The 16,705-nt window shown below is 42.6% G+C and overlaps 1 non-coding gene across 1 annotated transcript; it reads left to right on the forward strand.

Annotated features, from left to right (window-relative positions):
- Positions 1-1,129: 1,129 nt before the first annotated feature.
- Trnar-ccu (transfer RNA arginine (anticodon CCU)) lies at positions 1,130-1,202 on the forward strand. Its single transcript has one exon. It is a non-coding gene; the product is annotated as a tRNA-Arg (tRNA).
- The last annotated feature ends 15,503 nt before the right edge of the window (positions 1,203-16,705 follow it).

The following is a 16,705-nucleotide window of genomic DNA, read 5'->3' on the forward strand; positions in this document are numbered from 1 at the left end:
TGTATGCACAATAAATTAACGCCCGTTAATTGTAGAGGGGGCTGGATAAATTCATGACCAAAAATATATTACTTTCGTAGTGAACACACTGAAAGGGAGGGGGAGTTTTACCTAGATTATAGACTTGTACGGAAGTGAAACGTGGACGACTCATATTAGTGACCAACGTGTAATAATTTTGTGTTAAACCCTTACCTGAACTATTCGCTGTCATAGCAGGCAAGATGTTAGGTACTGCTATGTGGTATATATGCAACAGTTAAAAAAAAAACTTCATTGAAAGATTGTCCTTTCCTACTGCTATAGGCTTAAATAAAAAAATCTTAGATGTCGTTAGTTTTAGTAAGCTAATCAAAGGGAGTAAAGTGGGTCTGCTATTTGGACGACACACAGCAGATAAACCGTTACTGAAAAAAGAAATTTTTTATAAATTTAGGTGTTACGAAATCTTTTCTGAAGCTATTTGTTTGGAGTGTAGTCGTGTGCGGAAATGAAACTTGAACTACATACATTCCAGCCAAGAATAGAATAGAAGCTTTTGAAACGTGATGCTACTGAAGATGGTGAAGAACAGGTGGACCGATTGGAAAATATATCGAATGGAATTTTGAAGAAAAGAAATTTGTCGCACAACTTGATTTAAAAAAGACATCATTTGATAGGACAGATTCTGAGTCGTCAAGGATCGGCAATTCGATAATATAGGGAAGTACAGAGGGTAAAAATTCTAGATGGAGACCAAGATTTGACTGCATTAATCAGGTTCGAATGGATGTAAGTTGCTGAGAAACTGAGAAACTCATAACCTAACGTGGAGAGCTGCATCAAGGTTCTTCTTATTTTATGTCAGAAGCTTCACATATGCTGATCATAACTTAGTGGAGCTTCTCTCGAAAATAAATAGCAGCGGCGAGGCTGATCAGTATTCCATGATTGTCTTTGAAATCTCTCTGTGAACAGGATACGATTTGACTCACGCGTTTCTTGCGTGTTATTCTCTCCTTCAACACAGCTACCAAGGGACAAGCGAAAGCCGCGCACACTGCAGCGGTGGGGAGACACCCGTTACCGTATACAGCTTCCTGCTCTGTCTGACGTCATCCTCGTCCGGAGCACCTTTATCTCGTGAGCCCCTGTGGCCTAATGGATAAGGCATCGGTCTCCTAAACCGGGGATTGTGGGTTCGAGTCCCACCAGGGGTACACATTTTAGTTTTCATTGTTAGCCCGAGAAGCCAAAAATTCTGGCGAGAACATACGCAAAATCTCAGCTGCTCGCTCAGAGATCCCAAGGAAATGTGTATAAATCTTCTCCGAACCCATTCCGTAACTGCACAACCTGCTGCGTGTTCCACTATTTGTGTGTTCAACTATTTTTTCCGCTTTACTCGCAATATCATCTACGTTTACATTTTCAATACTGTCTCTCGTACCTCCCGAATAACAAAAAATTCTGTTTAATTTCGCATAGTTCGTCAAATTTTTTCGACTGTCACATTACTATTTGTCAAAAAATTTGAATTATTACTTTGCCGTTGTCCATCGTGAGATTATTGCAAGTTGAGAAAAAATTTCGCTTTCTTTGCGAAGCACCCTCATTGATGATTCTGTAAACATTTGAATACATAATTACCTTCGATATTTCGATAACAATCCTAGTTTGATGTATTCCAAGTTATTTACATCGTTTTCGTGTCCTATGTTAAATGGAGTTTGTTTTCTTTCTCAGCAGAGATTGGAAAGCAAAAGTTGCGCTGCACATACACTTGTTCCTTTTATCCAGCTCTTCGAAACCTGTGTGTTCTTTAATTGCGTTTGGTTGTTGTGCACTTCACTTTCAATTTTAAAACTGAATTACACGCATCCTTTGTAGGAATACTCAGAGAATAACTGAACTGAATTGGGGGAGCGGGCGGGGTTTATTGGCAACAGTAATGCCACTACTAACAAAAACTATTTTTTTCTTCCTTCATAGGTATAAGCGTGTGTCAGTTTTACGTGTTACTGATCTTGAAAACAGAAAGTTAGCTTAATTTTGATGCACCGCGATAGGACACTTAAATTATTGCCCCATACAAACTTGGGGAATGCACTGCAGTTCTGCACGTTGCAACTTCGCTTGAAAAACGACGTAACTGTAAAACTGCTCAGACAGACGGCCGACACCGAGGCGATGCGAGAGAAATACATACAGTTGTTGCCCAGTAGTTCCATATTTAGTTTATTTTTCAAGTAATATTGGTACAAACAGATCCCTAATGTATACGCCGAATTTGTACGCAGTGGCACAACTCTGCAGATCACGGGTGATTCCTGCATCCTTTCAAGTTGGCTACAGGCGAGGCCATCAATCTTAGCGATCGATAATATGTAAAACTATCACTAATGAATTCAAGGTATCCCGGGAGGAATGGTCTACATTCAGGGGTAAGACAGAAACGCTCATTCGAAGAAAAATAGTCTAATAAACATGGGCTCTAAAAGGCATACATTAAGAGCTGTCAGTACTTGTTCATCTACGCTACTGTGAAACCCATTTCTTCCAATGAACAAGTGGTCATAGCTCTTAAGATATGCATTTTAGAGCCCATGTTTAATGGACAATTTTTTCCTCATTTGGTCCATACTACCTACTCCAGAAATCTGGAAAGCAAGTAGAAGTGGTTTGTTTCACAGTATCGAAGAAGGTATGCATTTTAGATTTCATTTTTACTAGACTTGCATCGAATGTTCGTTGCTGTCATATCCTTGAATGTTGACCATTCCTCCTGGGACACCCTGTGTAGCTGACGGAAGAAACAATTTTCTTTCAGTATTTAACATATGACATGCCTCCTCTGCGTGGCAGAAGTGCACACAGCAAGACTGCAAACCGCCACAGATCATACCAGACATGTTTTGTGGGATTCAGGTTAGAAGATAGAATTGGCCATTCCAAACGCTATATATTTGACGAAGAAACAAGTCCTATGATGTCAAACGTTGACTCTCGAAGAATGAAATCATCATCAAGGATGTCATCTTCACACACCTGTACAGACACAATGTGAAATGAGAGGACGTTGATTCAGTACTCCCTCTTCAAGCCGTCCTGTACAACGCACACATACTGCCTTTTTCCCAAGACATCATTATTGCGGGTGCTTTATGACGATAACAAGTAGCATATCTACTTTACGATCTTCAACGTAAATCGTATGTAAAGACTGGGATCCATCATCGATGTGTTCATGTTGACGTAACCACTGCAGTCAAAAATGTTCTATATAAAGCGGTATCGTCGTGTCGCAAAGAGTCGATGACAACCCTTTTCCGACACTTGAATTAAGAACTGAATGTGACATGTCTTTTAACTAAATGCCGATATTTGATCCAATACCTTAAGGGCTCAATTATGAAATTGAGTGAGAAATTAGAAAATACGACAGCGTGACTAAAATTGGAGACAACGTTATAGGATATCGTAGGAGTCGTAACGCGGCCTAAACAAGTACTGCTCGTCACGTCTTTCATGCGACGTCCAATGTCGATGGAAAGGGTAGTTTTGTTTCTTGTTACAAACAAAATGATTTTTAATGCGGAATTTTACGAGACTGTTCGATAGAGCCGTTCGAAATAGTCTTGTACGATATTCGTTTGATCAGCATATACAGGGTGGTCCATTGATAGTGACCGGGCCAAATATCTCACGAAATAAGCGTCAAACGAAAAAACTACTAAGAATGAAATTCGTCTAGCTTGAAGGGGGAAACCAGGTGGAGCTATGGTTGCCCCGCTAGATCGCGCTGCCATAAGTCAAATGGATATCAGCTGCGTTTTTAAAAAAATAGGAACCCCCCATTTTTATTAATATTCGTGTAGTACGCAAAGAAATATGAATGTTTTAGTTGGACCCCTTTTTTCGCCTTGTGATAGATGGCGCTCTAATAGTCACAAACGTGTAAGTACGTGGTATCACGTAACATTCCGCCAGTGCGGACGGTATTTGCTTCGTGATACATTACCCGTGTTAAAATGGACCGTTTGCCAATTGCAGAAAAGGTCGATATCGTGTTGATGTCTGGCTATTGTGATCAAAATGCCCAATGAGCGTGTGCTATGTATGCTGCTCGGTATCCTGAACGACATCATCCAAGTGTCTGGACCGTTCGCCGGATAGTTGCGTTATTTAAAGAAACAGGAAGTGTTAAGCCACATGTGAAACGTCAACCACGATCTGCAACAAATGATGATGCCCAAGTAGGTGTTTTAGCGGCTAATCCGTACATCAGTAGCAGACAAACTGCGCGAGAATCGGCAATCTCAAAAACGTCTGTGTTGAGAATGCTACATCAACATCGATTGCACCCGTACCATATTTCTATGGACCAGAAATTGCATGGCGACGACTTTGAACGTCGTGTACAGTTCTGCCAATGGGCACGAGAGAAATTACGGGACGATGACAGATTTTTTGCACGCGTTCTATTTAGCGACGAAGCGTCATTCACTAACAGCGGTAACGTAAACCGGCATAATATGCACTATTGGGCAACGGAAAATCCACGATGGCTGCGACAAGTGGAGCATCAGCGACCTTGGAGGGTAAATGTATGGTGCGGCATTATGGGAGGAAGGATAATTGGCCCCCATTTTATCGATGGCAATCTACATGGTGTGATGTATGCTGATTTCCTACGTAATGTTCTACCGATGTTACTAAAAGATGTTTCACTGCATGACAAAATGGCGATGTAATTCCTACATGATGGATGGCCGACACATGGCTCGCGTGCAGTTGAAGCGATATTGAATAGCATATTTCATGACAGGTGGGTTGGTCGTCGAAGCACCATACCGTGGCCCGCACGTTCACCGGATCTGACGTCCCCGGATTTCTTTCTGTGGGGAAAGTTGAAGGATATTTGCTATCGTGATCCACCGACAACGCCTGACAACATGCGTCAGCGCATTGTCAATGCATGCGCGAACATTACGGAAGGCGAACTGAAACGCTGTTGAGAGGAATGTGGTTACACGTATTGCCAAATGCATTGAAGTTGAGGGACATCATTTTGAGCATTTATTGCATTAATGTGGTATTTACCAGTAATCACGCTATTAACAGTATGCGTTGTCAGAAATGATAAGTACACAAAGGTACATGTATCGCACTGGAAAAACCGAAATAAAATGTTCAAACGTACCTATGTTCTGTATTTTAATTGAAAAAACCTACCTGTTACCAATTGTTCGTCTAAAATTGTGAGCCATATGTTTGTGACTATTGCAGCGCCATCTGTCACAAAGCGAAAAATGTGGTCCAACTAAAACATTCATATTTCTTTATATACTACACGAATATGTATTAAAAATGGGTTCCTATTTTTTAAAAAAAACGCAGTTGATATCTGTTTGACCTATGGCAGCGCCATCTAGCGGGTCAACCATAGCGCAGTCTGGTTTCCCCCTTCAAGCTAGACGAGTTTCGTTCTTTGTAGTTTTTTCGTTTGACGCTTATTTCGTGAGATATTTGGCCCGGTCACGATCAATGGACCACCCTGTATTAGCGGGAACAGTAAACCACAACGAATGAACAGTACTGCAGCACTGACAGGCCACCATGGTCCGCGCTGACTGCTACCACAATGCACCAGCGCTGCTCAGTCGCTGCTGGAGTATGGTTACTCTTCGTGTCTTACTGTCCCTGTTAATACGTACCGCCAAACAGAATATCACACAAGACTAATTTGGAACAGCTCTGTCGAGCAGGCACGAAAAAGTGCCGATTTAAAAATAGTTTTGTTTGTAATGCGAAAAAACCGGCACTTTCCGTCGACACTGGACGTCGCATGAAACAAGTGATGAACAGGGTTTGTTTACGTAAACGATTTTGCAGATATCTTCCGACACATCAGAGAAAACACTCCTGACAAAGCTTAGGAGACACACCATATATACAGGGGGAAACCGACCAACTGCAGGGGCGGATTCCTGGCTGGAAAAGGAGGAATGAAGATACTATGAACATGTGTCCGGAAATGCAGCGTTGCCACGGTAGATGGCGCTGACGAATCCTCCTCTGACCGTGAGCGTGTGTTCTTCGTGCGTTGCAGGCTGTGTGATCGTCGCAGCGTGCTGTAACCATCGGAATGGTCCGGTATTCATGTCGGGAACGAGCCGAAATGGTGTTTGAGTACGGCCAAGCAAATGGAAACGGTCGAGAGGCAAGCACGGTTATACCAAAACAAGTACTCACAGACACCAACGACAAAACACAATACTTCAAGCCCGCTTTGGGCGGTGATGTGATCATGGGGCCTTTCAGACAGACGAATATGCAAGGAGGCGGCGGACTGTGCGCACAGCAGATCTGGAGGGCCGGGTTCGACAGGATACGCAGACGAACCCTACTACAAGCTCCAGACATCCGTCTGTCTGAAAGAACCCATGATCACGCAAACTTCCAAGAAGGGCTTCAAATTTTGTGTGATGTTGTTGTTTTTGTTTGTGACTGTACTTGTTTTGGTATGGCCTTGTTCCCTTTCGATCGTTTCCGTCTGCTTGGCTGTACAATCGCTAATATCATTTCTACTACTCCTCATTAATTTCGTTTTTGCCGCGCGAGATAGCCGCGCAGTCTCTGCCGCCTTGTCACGGCCCCTTGGGGCTGCCAACGTCGGACGTTCGAGTCCTCCCTCGGACGTGTGTGTGTGTGTGTGTGTGTGTGTGTGTGTGTGTGTGTGTGTGTGTGTGTTGTCCATAGCGTAAGTTAGTTTAAGCTAGATTAAGTAGTGTTTATGCTTAGGGACCGATGACCTCAGCAGTTTGGTCCCATAACACCTTACCAAATAGTTTTAAAAAAACTTTCGTCTTTGACCAATTTACTCTCAGTTCAACTCTGTGTTCATTAGACTGTTCATTCTATTTTGCAATTCTGTAATTCGACAGGTACGAAAGACTGTATTCCTATCTTTTACCCCCTTTTTAATCGGGCAATTCGTTCTTGGGCTTCCAGTATTGATCCTTCTTGGTTCTCTAACATATTATGTACCACCCGCACAGGAGAGGAATTTGTGGCCAAATACTCAAGAATTTGTGGCCAAGTACGCAAATATCGGTTGCGAAAGTGGTTATTTCGTCCATATTGGACTGTGATTCAGAAACTGCCAATTTTCGTAGGTTATTGCGTAGCGACACTAAACTGCTACATTCAGACTCACGACAACAGTAGGAATTGGATTCCCTATGATAACGACCATCTGTTCAAGAACGAGTTGTATTATTCGGATTTATACACACATCAAAAAAAGTTTTACATCATCCCGGTTCCCAGAACTCCTGGAGACATACGTTGACTGTGGATATTGTATCACGGACACAGTCTCTTTGACTGTTCGGAGATGTCACTAAACCCGCACAGAGATGTAAACAACCATGTATGAGCAGCACCTATTAGACGGAGGGGGTCCGACAACCGATCAGTTCCAGTCATTCCACCAGGAAGGAGGTACACGGCTCGTGTTGTCTATAGTTCAAACATGCCTAGACGATCAACACCGCAGTTCGATCGCGTCCGCATTGTTACTTTGTGCTGGTAAGGGCTCTCAACAAGGGAAGTGCCCAGACGTCTCAGAGTGAACCAAAGCGATGTTTTTCGGATATGGAGGAGATACAGAGAGGCAGGAACTGTCGATGACATGCCTCGCTCAGGCCCCCAAGGGCTGCTACTGTAGTGGATGACCGCTACCTACGGATTATGGCTCGGAGGAAACCTGACAGCAACGCCACCATGTTGAATAATGCTTTTCGTGCAGCCACAGGACGTCGTAACACGACGTCCTGTGCTCAACAGGCTGCATTATGCGCAGCTTTACTCTAGACGTCCATGGCGAGGTCCATCTTTGCAACCATGACACTATGCAGCGCGATACAGATAGGCCCCACAACATGCCGAATGGACCGCTCAGGATTGGCATCACGTTCTCTTCACCGATGAGTATCGCATATGCCTTCAACCAGACAACGGTCGGAGACGAGTTTGGAGGCAACCCGGTTAGGCTGAACGCCTTAGGCACACTGTTCAGCGAGTGCAGCAAGGTGGAGGTTCCCTGCTGTTTCGGGGTGGCATTATGTGGGGCCGACGTACGTCGCTGGTGGTCATGGAAGGCGCCGTAACGGCTGTACGATACGTGAATGACATCCTCCGACTGATAGTACAACCATATCGGCAGCATGTTGGCAAGGCATTCGTCTTCATGGACGACAGTTCGCGCCCCCATCGTGCACATCTCGTGAATGACTTCCTTCAAGATAACGGCATCGCTCGACTAGAGTAGCCAGCATGTTCTCCAGACATGAACCCTGTCGAACATTTCTGGGATAGATTGAAAAGGGCTGTTTATGGACGACGTGACCCACAAACCACTCTGGGGGATCCACGCCGAATCGCCGTTAAGGAGTGGGACAGTCTGGACCAACAGTGCCTTGATGAGCTTGTGGATAGTATGCCACGACGAATACAGGCATGCATCAATGCAAGAGGATGTGCTACTGTGTATTAGAGGTACCGGTGTGTACAGCTATCTGGACCACCACCTCTGAAGGTCTTGCTGTAAGGTGGTTCAAGATGCAATGTGTGGTTTTCATGAGCAATAAAAAGAGCGGAAATGATTATGTTGATCTCTATTCCAATTTTCTGTACAGGTGACGCAAAACTTTTTTTCTGTAACGATGGTTTGTCTGAAACAGTTGGGGTAGGTAATACTTAGGACCGTCTGTTTTCTTCACTTTAGTGAGAAAGTAGTAAAACAAAAAAAAAAGACTACTGGGTACGTGGCTCTGTAGAAACAGTCGATAACGCACCATTTTATTTAAATTTGCTGCATTTTGCTAAAAACGAGCCCCTTCTGTGTAATCGGGAATCCCTGCTAAATTCACGATGATGATGATGATGGTGTTGCTGATGAGTTTGTGGGACGCTCATCTGCGCCCATACAAATTTCCAACTTGTACACAGTCCAATCTAGCCACTTTCACGGATTATGATGGAATGATGAAGACAACACACACACACACACACACACACACACACACACACACACACACACACAGTCCTCGGGCAGAGAAAATCGCCAACTTTTATAGACTTTTATTTACAAAATAACAAATTTCGTTTTACAAAAGTTTGCATTTTAAGCTTTTCAGTAGACAATATTCTGTTCTTGTTTTTGTTATTGTCCTGGTAATTGTTTACACTGGTCTCTGTATTTTACAAGTGTCTGTCAGGCTGTGTTTGCTAGTACTTGATTACACTGTTTACTATTTTAAGTTCAGCATTTTCTGAAACTTGATACATTACATTTTAATAGAAGGAAGTTGGAAAGAAACATTGATTGCAAAAACCGAGCCGAGTTACACGAAAGAGTAGAGAAATAATAGTGATAGCAAAGTCTTTTTACTTAATGCTAGTTTGGTTAAAGTGATATTTTATGTTGTTTATGTTTGTATGCATTTAAAATCATGTTGTATTTTAACTATTTGCTTATTATGTCTAAATGTTGGGGAGCAAAAGGGAAAACACGTTACGCTGGGCCATGAAATGACCCATGGTGGATTTTGTAAGATCGGACGAGGAACAACACTCCAGGAAGCAGTGGTCAGATCAAATGTAGCGCTGATTTGACAATGATGGCGAGCGAGAGTAAAAGTGACTGGAAGGAGAGGGAGGAGGCTATTCATGGTGGAGGAAAGAGCATATTAAAGCATGTGAACACTACTTGCCTTAACTGTTAAACTGTATTGATATGGAGCTACTCACTGTTCGACACACGTATTGATTGCACACGAGTGAAGATAAAAAAACCAGTAAAAACAAAAACAAGGGTAACGATGGCACTGTAAGGAGAACTTTAAATACGAGAGAAAAAAAAAAAACACTTTTCACTGTCACTGCTTACCTTTTGTAACAACACCCATCACTATTAGCGATTTCGGGGTGTGGGAGGGCGTCGGCGGCGGCGAAGAGGGCGTGGTCGTTGTGAGGGTGGGCGGCGGCGGTCACGTCACGTGGCTATTTCATAAATAATCTACAAACTACAACAGTTACTATGTGGTTTCACTTAAATAGACGGCTGTTATTCTGTTCTTTCACTGAACTATACAGAAAACTAGTTCATTTCATCGACTGAAACAACTCACTAACGGTTGTCAACAATGACATAAACGTTTATACATTCTTAATGGCAAGTAAACAAATGTAAAATGATCTTTACTTCTCTTAGAAGGGTTGTGTTTCAAAGTAGCGAAGATCAACAGGTATTCATAGCTGTTACGGCATGCATTTTAGAGCACATGTTACTGCACATTTTTTTCTTGTTTTGGTTCATACAACCACTGCCCAAAATATGGAAAGCAAAGAGCCTACAGTAGAAGAGATTTGTTTCACAGTACCGAAGATCAAGAATTGCTCATAGCTCTTAAGGTATGCGTCTTAGAGCCCATATTTACTTGGCCTTTTTTTGTCTCGAATGATCATCCCTGTCATATCCCTGAACATTGACCATCACTTCTGGAACACCCTGTGTATTAATTTTGGTATTTCATTCACCGACGTCCTGATATGGTCTTTCAGTTTTCTGCATAACTGCACCTTATCATTTAGAGTCTGCTTTTATCTCTGCATTTTGCTCTTGTCTTGGGTATACCACCATTTGTTTAGGGAAACATCATTTCATTTCTTTAGATATTTGGTGTATAATTTATTAGAGCTATTCAAGTTTCGCTCCCGTACATAATAATGGAAAGAAACACCGGTACTCATAATTGTTCAGAGAATTTTAGGTTTATTTTGTTCTATTTACGTTGTAAAGTTCGATGGATACACAAATTTAACTTAATGAAACCTATTATCTTATGTTGAAAACCAATGTATTTCGTGTGATACTTTATTTGCAATGTGTTTCAGATTTTTTTTTGGTTCTACTATTTTTTTTTCGTTTACTACTGTATTGTAGACCTAATTTTGTTTTCGGCATAGAGTGCTGTGACATTTCTTTTTCTGCCTTATGTACACTCATGGAAATTGAAATAAGAACACCGTGAATTCATTGTCCCAGGAAGGGGAAACTTTATTGACACATTCCTGGGGTCAGATACATCACATGATCACACTGACAGAACCACAGGCACATAGACACAGACAACAGAGCATGCACAATGTCGGCACTAGTACAGTGTATATCCACCTTTCGCAGCAATGCAGGCTGCTATTCTCCCATGGAGACGATCGTAGAGATGCTGGATGTAGTCCTGTGGAACGGCTTGCCATGCCATTTCCACCTGGCGCCTCAGTTGGACCAGCGTTCGTGCTGGACGTGCAGACCGCGTGAGACGACGCTTCATCCAGTCCCAAACATGCTCAATGGGGGACAGATCCGGAGATCTTGCTGGCCAGGGTAGTTGACTTACACCTTCTAGAGCACGTTGGGTGGCACGGGATACATGCGGACGTGCATTGTCCTGTTGGAACAGCAAGTTCCCTTGCCGGTCTAGGAATGGTAGAACGATGGGTTCGATGACGGTTTGGATGTACCGTGCACTATTCAGTGTCCCCTCGACGATCACCAGTGGTGTACGGCCAGTGTAGGAGATCGCTCCCCACACCATGATGCCGGGTGTTGGCCCTGTGTGCCTCGGTCGTATGCAGTCCTGATTGTGGCGCTCACCTGCACGGCGCCAAACACGCATACGACCATCATTGGCACCAAGGCAGAAGCGACTCTCATAGCTGAAGACGACACGTCTCCATTCGTCCCTCCATTCACGCCTGTCGCGACACCACTGGAGGCGGGCTGCACGATGTTGGGGCGTGAGCGGAAGACGGCCTAACGGTGTGCGGGACCGTAGCCCAGCTTCATGGAGACGGTTGCGAATGGTCCTCACCGATACCCCAGGAGCAACAGTGTCCCTAATTTGCTGGGAAGTGGCGGTGCGGTCCCCTACGGCACTGCGTAGGATCCTACGGTCTTGGCGTGCATCCGTGCGTCACTGCGGTCCGGTCCCAGGTCGACGGGCACGTGCACCTTCCGCCGACCACTGGCGACAACATCGATGTACTGTGGAGACCTCACGCCCCACGTGTTGAGCAATTCGGCGGTACGTCCACCCGGCCTCCCGCATGCCCACTATACGCCCTCGCTCAAAGTCCGTCAACTGCACATACGGTTCACGTCCACGCTGTCGCGGCATGCTACCAGTGTTAAAGACTGCGATGGAGCTCCGTATGCCACGGCAAACTGGCTGACACTGACGGCGGCGGTGCACAAATGCTGCGCAGCTAGCGCCATTCGACGGCCAACACCGCGGTTCCTGGTGTGTCCGCTGTGCCGTGCGTGTGATCATTGCTTGTACAGCCCTCTCGCAGTGTTCGGAGCAAGTATGGTGGGTCTGACGCACCGGTGTCAATGTGTTCTTTTTTCCATTTCCAGGAGTGTATGTTGGTTGTTCTGTATAATTAATGAGCTGCAGTTTCTACTTCATTTCATTACTTGCAGTAATACCTTCTTTATCTATAAATACCATCGTCAGTACATTGTAGGATTTTTAGGATCAAAAGACTAAAACGACAGAACTTTTTTCCGCTGCAAAAGGATCTTGCTTGTACTAGTATTAAATCCACAGACGATTAACTGCATCCTCGTCTTAAACCTAGGTTGATATGCTGGCTTACTTCCGTCTACAAGTGAAAGGTGTTGCTAACTATCATGGGAGTTATCGACGAAAGACTGCAATGAAAGTTATATGAATGATACGCACCCTGACCCAAATTGCACCAAGAGCCTTTCAGTCTTGACCATGAAGATATTAAAGCAAGCATCTCGCCAAATAACGGAACCTCCTCAACTTGGCGGAACTTTTATTGGATTCAACTGTAACTGATGAAGGGGTGGATAGCAAAGCATTGCTGTTATAATGAACAGAATGTGGGGCGCCGTGGCCCACATGCATTGTGACACTGCATAAAAGTTATTTGCGATGGGGAATATCGCAGCAGGACTCATTTAGAGGAGAATTTTTTCACGATGACTGCAGAGTGAGGAGATCTCGCCGAAAATGGCGGCTGTTTTGTAATTAACAGTTGGTTTGACGCTGCTAATAGCGCAAAGTGGCCAGTCTAAAACGGCTGAGAAAATATACACATCAGCTTTAGACTGCTCATTGATACACTTACAGATCACACATTTCGATTAAACGCCTTTAAAGTCTTCGGTTTGAGACTTCAATCTGAGATGACACGTAGCGTTTTTCTCATGAGCGAAGACTCAAGCTGTCAACCAGACGTTGCAGATACAGTGTAGTACAAGGCAAGTAGAAATTTAAGGTGTATGATGCCATGCTGCCACGGATTCCTCCCCTGTGTCAAACCTTTTCATCTGAGAGTAGCACTTGCAATCTTCGTCCTCAGTTATTGGATGTATCCCAGTCTCTGTCTTCCTCTACAGTTTCTGCCCTCTACAGCTCTCTCTAGCACCGTGGAAGTTATTCCCTGATTCATAATACATTTCCTGTCATCATGTCCTCCTCCTTGTCAGTGTTTTCCATATATTCCTTCCCTCTGCGGAGAGCCTCTTCATTTCTTTCTCTTATCAGTCCACTCTTGTACGGTACAAGAAATATAATGAAGCGCAGAATATTACAAAGTTCTCGCAGAATATGATTGACTTACCAGTGTATATGTTTGTGGGTTTAACTGTAAACGTTCTGGAAAGGAATCGTGTGTGTGTGTGTGTGTGTGTGTGTGTGTGTGTGTGTGTGTGTGTGTGTGTGTGTGAGAGAGAGAGAGAGAGAGAGAGAGAGAGAGAGAGAGAGAGAGAGAGAGAGAGAGAGGGGGGGGGGGGGGAGAGAGAGAGAGAGAGAGAGTCAGTTGGGACATTGACTTTCATATACAGCAATTACTAGATAATGGTTCTTTCATTACTCAGGACTGGACGGACTACGTCAAAATTACACACGTGCGTTAATACTGGTACATAAAAGCTGTTAACCGTTTTTCATATAACCTACATGTGTGTAGAAATTTGTTCACAGTGAAGTCATACATAACAAACAATAACAATATTATTTTGTCCATTCATTGCTGAAAAATTCTCCAATAGAGTATAATGGGTGTTTCAAATCCTGGGCAATATTCCTTCTAATTAATCCTGGTGGCAGAAGTTGCACTTCTCGAGCCAGTGTGTTGTACATTGTTAGAGCAACGATTGATTGCTAAGCTATTCTGTGTGCCAGACAGTCGACAGCTTGGTATTTTAACGTTCATCTTGTTGTGTGTTTCTTGACTCAAGCTGATGAGACGTAAACACACATACTGACTGAAAATTGTCATAATTATTCCTGATCGGGTGAGTATAGGCTTGCAGTGCTCCAGTGATGATCCTGACAGCTTTTTTGTAGCATTAACATCTTCTTGCAACCAGAAGAGTGGCCTCATAACAACAGGCCATCTTTAATTTGGCTATTAAAATGGCGAATAATACACTGTCATAAGGTACTGGTCGGTTAATACATCCTTTAGTCTCCTCCTCCTCGAAAGGCGTGTTACATGGGAGAGCTTGGAGCAAGAAATATAATGAAGCGCAGAATATCACAAAGTTACTGTAGGATATGATTGGCTTATCAGTTTATATGTTTGTAGGTTTAACCGTAAACGTTCTGGAAAGGGATTCTTTCTCTCTTAGTCCTGTGCTTAGTCCTTAGTCTTGTGCTCGTTCATTGATAGTTTGCTGTGAGCTGTGGAACCCAGTACTTTGACAGCCTCCATGTAATCCTGGTATCCAGTGTTGCCCAGGCTGCAAATCAGATCTTTTTTTTCATTCATTTCTATTTAATTGTCGATGAACCACTCTCTGATGTTTTCAAAGAACATATCTGTTGCTTAAAGAGCTGGTGCAGTAGTTTTTCTATCGGCAAAAAAGTTGGTGTTATTTGCAAACCGTAACTTGTGGTTGTTACAGCCTACATCACCGACATAAATAAGGAGCTGGAGAAGTCCTGTGATGGGTCCCAGCACCCCACGTTTTCGTTCTTGGGAGATTGCTCCTTGGCCGATATTACCTGCCTTCGATTTTCAAGGTAAGACGGAAGAGTTGCCATAACAGTACCTCAAATACACCACTTTAGCTTATTAAGTAGTATCTTGTGCGAGATACAGTTAAATGCCTTGCTGAGGTCACAGAGTGTCAGTGCCACATTTCCTCTCTTCTCAAACCATTGCCTTATCTTCGTAATTAAATCCAGTGTTGCTGTAACTATTGATTTTCATTTTCGAAAACCACGTTGTCTGCCTGGACGAGTTCATTGTCTTACAAATAACTTAGTATAAGGTGTTCCATCATAAACCCTACAATTTTAGCTGAAATCGGGATTATTAAAACAGGTATAAAACTGGGCGCTTCACAAGGGTCACATTTTTCGTAGACTGGTACTGTCCATGCCAGTTTCATGAATTCTGGGGAGAGTAAACATTTGTTGGATACTATGGCTACTGGTGGAGCAAGCTGCAAAATAATTGTCTTCAGGGCTGTGTAGGACATGCCGCACTGTCTGAATGTTAATATGAATTCATTATTTTTCAATGTTCTTAGAGTGAACTTATTCTAGTTTTTAATAGTGCAAAAATTTACATTTTTTCTATATGAGCTGTAAAATATAAGCCCTAGTCTGGAATCTAACTTAGTGTTTTTGACTATCCTAACAAAGTAATTATTGAAGATATGACTTCATTAATTTAAGGCAGAGAATGACCTCAATATGGGAGAATTATATTAAGAGTTTTGCATCTGTAAAATTGGTTTACATTATATTTGTGGATGTGTACAAAGTCACTTAGCAAAATGGACTGTTGTTTTAATGAAACATGGTGCAGCAAACCTCAAAGTGTTCAAGAAGTTTGTGTCCTTTATATTTTATTTATTTTTAGTGCTCTTGATTTGGCCAATTTATATTTGCTCAACATGAAACAGTGGACAAATAAAAAAAACACATGCTCAGCTTCTTTGATTAAGAGAGAGCTTATGATTAACATCATTAATAATATGCCTTGGCAGCCAGTGACCATGTTCTAATTTACTGTAGCACATTGTAAATATTGCACTAAAATTAGAGAGATTTTTGAGCAATAATTGATGTAGTGGTATCGAGGTACAGTAGTTAAGTGCACCACACTAGCAGTTCGTTAGCTTGGATTTCTTTATCACAGCTGCCACAGTTTTTCATCATTTTATTTTATCCTTCGCAATAAATTATAAAATTGAAGTATATTTAAGAATATTTTATATATATAAAATTAATAAATTCAATTTAGCCATGATTACTAACCATGTAACTCAAATAACTGTAGGTCGAAGTAAAAAGACCAAATACACAAGGAATTTTAGTGAAAATAGCTAGATCTGTGATGTACACAATGCACTTCTTTTACTTTCCATGTTTGTTATTGGGAACATTGATATGTAGACTACAAAGGGAGTAAAACATCTAGGACGTATTAATGCACTAATAAAAAAATTATGGAAATAATAAACATACAAACAATGTACTTGATTTTAGAGCATTAGGCAAAGCTAATACCACAAAAATAGTATTCATGCATTTATTTTTGTCATATTGTAGCACAAAGGTAAAATATTGTTCAAGATGCCACTGATCATGTCTTGCAAGGAATTGTA

Source organism: Schistocerca serialis, chromosome 9 (genome assembly GCF_023864345.2).
Source record: "Schistocerca serialis cubense isolate TAMUIC-IGC-003099 chromosome 9, iqSchSeri2.2, whole genome shotgun sequence".
Lineage (NCBI taxonomy): Eukaryota > Metazoa > Arthropoda > Insecta > Orthoptera > Acrididae > Schistocerca > Schistocerca serialis.